Raw genomic sequence first — 7,614 nt, forward strand, 5'->3', positions numbered from 1 at the left:
TGCGGTTCAGCGGTGAACTATGTACCTGGTATGCACGAAATTGTGTGTGCAATTCCAGGCACCACAAAAGCAAGGCAAGGGACTGGTGAGATCATCAGTGGGTAAAGGTGCTTGCTGCCAGGTCTGGTGACCTGAGTTCGACATTCAGGACCCACAAGATAGAATAGGCTCAACTCCTGCAAGTCACCCTCTGATCCACACACACTGTGGCATACACCCACATCACTACACACAAAACCAATGTGTCTAATAAAAGTTTTTGAATAAAATGAGCAAGTGTGGAACCTCTCACCTGTTTCTGCCAGGACACAGATGTGGGTTCCTCCCAAGCATTCCCTCGGAAGCAAAGGGTAAAGCCTCTAACACTTCATCAATGAGACTATTGATTCTGGTTCAATAGAGCAGGGCATATTGCAAGCCAATAATTAGTTCCTTGGCTGTCAGATACACTCACTTGTAAATAGTGTGGCTGATGGGATTGACTTGACAATCTAGACTTGAGTAGGAACCAGAGAAGGGCTTTTGACCCATGAGAGGAAAGCAAACATGTCAAACTCATGACTGACAACTGGACTCCTGTAATGGGAAATGCTGGCTTAGATTGTGGGAGTGAAGAGCCTGAGAGACATAGAGCTAAACACTTTGCCTGACTGACGTCTCAGGAGGCATGAATGAGGCCAGGAGCAAGAGAAGCTATGGAGGGCTCAGCCACATTTTGGGGTACATCATGTCTTAAAACTCCTTTTCTGGGCTAATGTGTGGTGACTTCTTCCTTCTTTGCTTCCTTCTTCATTTTTGAGGTCAGCCTGGCCTTGAACTCTGGGTCCTCCCGCCTGTGTTTTCTGTGCTAGGATGAAAGGCACACCACTAAGCCCAGAATTGGTGACTTTATTTAGAAGCAAATATCTTGCCAAAAATGAAGCTGTCTGAGCATAAAAATTACTCAAAATGTGAAAATAAAGACAAAGGTATTGTATATGTCGTTTAACATCTGTACCATCTACAATCCAACAAGCCCACGTGAGGTGACCTGATGGTGGGGCAGTAGCTTAGTTAAACTTCCTAACTACTAAGGAGTGACTAAGACCTGGGCTCTGCAAGGTCAGATATTAACCTGAGAAAACTGCTACACTGAAGTCTTCAGTCAGGTACAATGATGATACTTGTGCCGCAACCCTGGGGCTGAGGAAGGATGACCCCCTCAAGACTGAAGCCAGCGTAGGCTACACAGTGAGCTACAAGCCTTCCGAAACCAGACTGAGCTTCTGTCTCAAAATGATTTGTTTAGTAAAATGAAAATGAACTCTGTCAAATAGAAAATATGACCCTAGAGGACCTGGTCTTAATGCTGTTAGATCGTTACTTTTCTGTTGCTGTGGTAAAATACCATAACCAAAAGCAGTTTAGAGAAAAAGTCTATTCTGGATTTTAGTAAGTTCCAGAGAGATAGGAGTTCTATCATGAGGGAAGGCATGGAGGCAGGACACATTTTCATCTATGCACAGGAAGCAGAGACAGTGAGAACAGAAGTGGGCTGGGCTATAAAAACCTCAGGGCCTGCCTCTAGTATGTCTTCAGAGAAAGCTGTGAATTCATGAGGTCCTCAAATACATGAGCCTATGGAAGCCACTGTTCCTCATCCAGCCACTTACTGGTCCATACATGTTGCATGCTGTCTGCATTTTAACTTTCTGCATCTGTCTTCCCCTTTGATCTCTCCCTGTCCTTCTGCACACTAGACAATGAGTTAGGCGAGCCTTTGCCTATGCATCTGTATGGCAATCCTTTTCTTTTCTTTTTTTTTCTTAAGACAGGGTTTCTCTGTGTATCTCTAGCTGTCCTGGAACCCAGTCTGTAGACCAGGCTATGGATCACAGAGATCTGCCCACCTCTACCTCCTCAGTGCTAGGATTAAGGGAGTGGGCTACCACCATCAGAAGATCCTATTTTGACAGATGTATAGCACTTCCTCTTCCACTATGGGTTTCCAGCTATATAAGCATCCACTTTCTGTGTGTTGTAATGAATTGAGCTTGTCTGGCTTTTTATTTCTTAAGTCTTTGTTTAAGAATAAGGGGGAGGAGGAGAATGAGGAGGAGGAGGAGGAGGAGGAGAAGGAGAAGAAGAAGGAGAAGGAGAAGAAAGAAGGAGAAGAAGGAGAAGGAGGAGAAGGAGAAGAAAGAAGGAGAAGAAGGAGAAGGAGGAGAAGGAGGAGAAGGAGGAGAAGGAGGAGAAGGAGAAGGAGAAGGAGGAGGAGGAAAAGAAGAAGGAGGAGGAGGAGGACGAGGAAGAGGAGGAGGAGGAGGAGGAAGAAGAAGAAGAAGAAGAAGAAGAAGAAGAAGAAGAAGAAGAAGAAGAAGAAGAAGAAAGAAGAAGAAGAAGAAGAAGAAGAAAGAAGAAAGAAGAAAGAAGGAAGAAGAAAGAAGGAAGAAGAAAGAAGCAAGAAGCAGCAGCAGCAGCCAGGAGTAGTGGCCCACATCTTTAATTTCAGAATTTGGGAGGCAGAAGCAAGTGGATCTCTGAGTGCCCAGTCTGGTCTACATAGAGATCTCCAGGACAGTCAGAGCTATATAGAGAAACCCTGTCTCATAAATAAGTAAACAGAAAGAAGGAACCCTGAGATTTTTCAGTGGGTAAAGGAACTTGCTGCCAACCCTACAAATGAGGTTGGTTCCTAGAACCCTTCTACAAACTGTCCTCTGACCTCCACATGTTTCATTTCCCTTACACACACACACACACACACACACACACACACACACACACACCTAAATAAATATAACTTAAAATCTTAGAAAAACAAAACAAAGATCTTTTCTGGTCTACATTTGTTTTGCTCCTGCAAGTTGTTGGGTGCCCCTTCTGGTCCCAGCATTGCTCTGGTCACTCTGTTCATTATAGGAAAGTCTGTAGCTGTCATCTCTAAGCAATCTACTGTCTTTGTGAGGGGTTACACCATGTATATTTTCTAATGGCTGTCTGCTGTGCTACATGTGGGCCATGAAGCCATCTTGAGCTCTGAGTTAATCTAATTGTATTCTAGGATCAACAATGATGGCAGCTGTACCAAGCCCCAGCCCTCTCGGCTCCCACCCAAAGCACTTGCCAAGGAGACTGACTTTCCCTCCGGTCAGAATCTTGTTCAGCATGGCTGATCATCATGCATCTGGCATTGCTGCCTCAGAAGACTGTTCATCATTCGAGAACTAATGCTGGCCCTCTTGATAAAGCATCCTACAAGTGGGGTATGTAGAATGGAAACTCAGAATCCATCCCCACTCCATTGGCTCAATCCCTCCTCATGACCTTGGCTTCAAATCAGGACTGGGGGGGTCCTTGTGCTGTGTCTCTTGGGCTTTACACTAGTCTTTCCCTGTGCACTGTGGAACTCAGGCTATGCCACCTCATTCTCCTCTGTGAGGGAAGCTAGCCAGCTCCAACAGCATAAGGTAGTTGTGGGCACACAAAATCACCTGTCTTTCTGGAATGCAAATAAAAACAGAGAAGTGATGCGCTGCACCCTCCCTCCACTCCACCCCTTAGATGGTGGAGAACCAACAACTCAAGTGTTGGTTGGTGGATAAAGGTGATCTTAAGAGAGTTGCCAAGCTGGCTGGGAAAACGGTCTGCCAAGTCCCTTATTGGCTGAGATGAGAGCTACGCAATGACACAGTAGTAACCCCAGGCATAGATGCAATAGAAGTGGAAGCACACACACACGAACACATTTGCCCCTGAAAGCATATAGCAGCATTGTTCACAACAACCCAAAGGGTGAACAAGCCAATAGCCACCAACTGGTCAACAGATGAATAATTCCAGTTGTGTATCAACTGGAATTCCAACAAGACACCAAGACAGAGGCATGGATGCAAGCTCTAACCCAGGAGATCCTTCATCATGCCACATGAAAGAAGCCTGTTAGAGAGACAGTAGGTCACATTGTCCTATTCCTACACACTCAGAATAGGGAAATCCAGCTGGCCAGTGACTGCTTAGGGTATCTGTAGGATGGGGTAAGTAGCTAGAGATAAGGGTTCTTTATTTATATTAATCATTGTATTATTATTAATTATTATTATTATGTGTGTGCGCACTGTACTTATGTGTATGTGCGGTGCACACATGCCACTGTGTATGTGTGGAGATTGGAGAATCCTAGGCAGCCAGTTCTGCTTCCATCATGGAATCTAGGGATTTGCATTTATCTTCTGAGTCATTTTATCAACCCTGAGGATGCTTTCTGTAGTGACAAACAAGTAACACTGACTGTGTTAATGTTGCTAAAACCAAACAAACAAAACCCAACACCACCACCACCACGAACAACAACAACAAAACCCACTGGCTATATGGAGTTTTTTCCTTGTTTGTTTATTTATTTTGGACAGGTTCTTGCTATGTAGTTCTGGCTAGCCTGGCATTCTCTACATAGCCCAGGATGGCCTTAAGTTTATAGTGGTTCTCCTGCTTTAGCCTCTCCTGAGTACTAGGCACAGACATATACCACTGTAATGGTTTGAATATGTTTTGCCCAGGGAGTGGCACTATTAGGAGGTGTGGTCTTGTTGCAGTAGGTGTGGCCCTGTTGGAGGAAGCCTGTTATTGTGGGTGTGGGCTATAAGACCCTCATCCTAGCTCCTTGGAAGCCAGTCTTCTTGTTTGCCTTCAGAACAAAATGTAGAACTTGGGGCTGGAGAGATGGTTCAGCAGTTAAGAGCACTGACTGCTCTTCTGAAGGTCCTGAGTTCAAATCCCAGCAACCACATGCTGGCTCACCATAATGAGATCTGATGCCCTCTTCTGGAGTGTCTGAAGACAGCTACAGTGTACTCAAATATAATAAACAAACAAACAAACAAATAAATCTTTTTTAAAAGTTTTTTTTTTTTAAATGTAGAGCTCTCAGCTCTTCCTACATCATGCCTGCCAGGACATCGCCATGCTCTTGCCTTGATGATAATGGACTGAGCTTCTGAACCTGTAAGCCAGCCCCAATTAAATGTTGTCCTTGTAAAAGTTGTCTTGGTCATGGTATCTGTTCACAGCAGTAAAATCCTAAGACACCCATTGTGCTTAATAACTGACAGACTTAACAGTGCTACGGGTTAAACCCAGGACCTTGTGTGTGTTAAGAGGGCACTCTACCACTGAGCTACATTACCAGCCTGGTTAAACCTTTAAATAGGTGAGTTAGAACTCTATGGTATGGGGATGTATTTCATTGAATCTGCTTTTCTAAAGACAAGAGATGCATATTAATACTGTAACTAAGCCCAGAACACAGGGAAATTCAGGGCCCTGAGAGAAAACAGCTGATACACTAAAATGAGCTATTATGGAGATTAATGAAGGTCGATTCATAAAGATGTGGGCAAGCTATTGGAGCCAACCAGGGATGGTGTAGGGTCCTGTGAGCAAAGGGGAGGGAGTCCAGACAGAGTGGCACACAGGGTTGCTTTCCAGGACAAAGAAGCTACTGCCCACAGCAGCCTGGCAGAAGCACTTACAACTCGCAACCTCTGTCTGTGGAGACCCCACCTGAGTGAAGCCTGAAGACACAGGAGTCAATCTTGGAGGCAGGGCACAGAACAGTTATGACAATCATGGCCATCAACTTAGTTTCTTTTGTTTTGTCCCCTCCAGTCAATCCCACTACAGGGCCCGGTTCGAGCACTGTATGGTCTAATAAGGAACTTTTTGACTCTAGCTAGGTGTGGTGGCTCACACACATAATCCCAGCACTTGGAAGGCTGAGGCAGGAGGGTTGCTGTGAGTTTAAGGCCAGTCTGAGCTACATAAATTCTGAATCAAACAAATGAAACTGTTTCTGATAAAGCTTGAGTCATTTTCCTGGAGCAAAATGCTTGCAGGCTTCTGCAGAGATGCCTTGTGCTTCCATCCAGAGAGGCTGGAGAAAGAACTACAGATCTTTCCCCCATCTGCTTAGAATGGGGGGGGGGGGTTAGCAGAGGAGGGATGGACAATGGGATAAACTGCTGTAGGACCTCAGCTCTGCAGAGCAGGTAGAGAAAATACCTAAAGCCCACGGGTGGGGGGCAAACTCTCCACTTCCTGTTCTAGCAACATCTGCGGCTCCAGGGGTCATTTCTCCTGAAGTGTGGTTTCCTTTCTCAGCAGCTTTTTCAGATTTGCATTTGGATTAGTCTGGGAATGCCTGTCTGCCTGCTGTGGGCTGCACCACGTGTTCCCCGCTTGTTCTACAGTGGAATCCTAACCCCCAATGCAACTGTTTAGAATTGCTGTCTTTAGGCAGTCTTGGAAAAGGCAACTGAGGTAAAATGAGGCATTACCATAGACCTGTATTTTCATACAGAAAGCTCAGGGACACATACACATAGAGGGACAACTGTGGAAGGATGAACATGGTCATCTATGAGCCAAAATCATCCTCAGAGGAAAGCCCAGATGTTCTAAGATTGCAAGAGAATATTCCTGCTGTAGAATCTGCCCAGCCTGCATTCTTTGTTATGGCAGCCCCAGAAAACCAATGTACCACCATCCCTGTTGGAGGCGAAGGACCATTCAATGTCTCCTGCCTTTACAGCCGGCTGGTTCTGCATGCACCTCTTTCTCCTGGCTGGCTGAAAATATGTCAGCTCTAATTGGAGTCCTCTTTCAGATCTGTGGGGACTCTAGGAGACATATCTGACCTGGTCTGTGGTCACTGGTCTCTGATGACTCATCGCCTGGGTGATCACTGCCACCACTCTCCTGCTGTGCCAAGGTCTGGACAAAGTCCCCAAAGCTCAGTGAATCCTCAACTTCACCCAGCCCACAAGGCAGCATCCTCTGAGTCCGACTTTCTTGGCAAGAGGAAGAACCAGTTGTTTTGGAAATGCACATCTACCACATAAAAGGCGCATGACCACATCTCAGCACACATGCTGCTTTGCTTTGATGCAGTTAAGACAGATTTCGAAGGTAGTGCAGCTGGATTCTACTACCAAAAGAGCTGGGAACTACTTGGTGTTTCTGTGAGTCAGAGTCCCTATCGACATACAGATGAGACTGTTGGGTTCCTGCTTTCCTGACCCCTGGAGTCAAGTCAGGCAACCAGATTTAGTCTTCACCTCAGGTGTCCTAACAAGGAACCAAACTGGGACTGGGAGAATGATGCACAGGTGTGATAACCACCCCCTCACCTGCTGTGGCTGGAGGTTGTCATGGAAACAAAACCCTCCATTTCCAGGGTGTAGGTAGCCACCTTCTGGGACCTACGTTCAGACCCATGAACAGCCTCTTACTAAAGAGCCAGAATTAGCTTGGTGCAGGTGCTGATGGCTTTCTAGGACAAGACCAGGCGACTTCCTACATCTCTGATGGCCTTCACATGAAAAATGCCCGCCAGAAACTTAGTCTCTTGTTAAAGACTCTTTCTTGCCTTCTTTTGTTTGTAAACCAAACACCACTGACCAGTAAACATAGGTGTTTCCTCCTATCAGCCTTCATTGCTGTCTCAAGCATACACACAAAATGACATGGAAGAATGACCCGTTTTGCTTGTGAAGTTTTCCCAAAAGGTGGCAGGACACCTGTCAGTTTCCACCGATATGCACAGAGGATGCTCATGCAAGGTCTGGACATGGCAAG

The 7,614-nt window shown here is 45.7% G+C and overlaps 1 long non-coding RNA gene across 2 annotated transcripts in view; it reads left to right on the forward strand.

Moving 5' to 3' along the window:
- Positions 1–5,013, forward strand: part of Gm39747 — a 52,032-nt gene extending 47,019 nt beyond the window's left edge. Inside the window, exons 2-3 of one of the 2 annotated variants that reach the window (XR_003948586.1) lie at positions 3,044–3,245; positions 4,901–5,013. This is a non-coding gene — a long non-coding RNA (predicted gene, 39747). Of the gene's footprint in view, positions 1–3,043; positions 4,357–4,900 lie in introns of those variants that run through there. The other variant, XR_865901.3, reaches the window with a different exon arrangement.
- The last annotated feature ends 2,601 nt before the right edge of the window (positions 5,014–7,614 follow it).

The sequence above is a fragment of the Mus musculus genome, chromosome 1 (genome assembly GCF_000001635.26).
Source record: "Mus musculus strain C57BL/6J chromosome 1, GRCm38.p6 C57BL/6J".
NCBI lineage: Eukaryota > Metazoa > Chordata > Mammalia > Rodentia > Muridae > Mus > Mus musculus.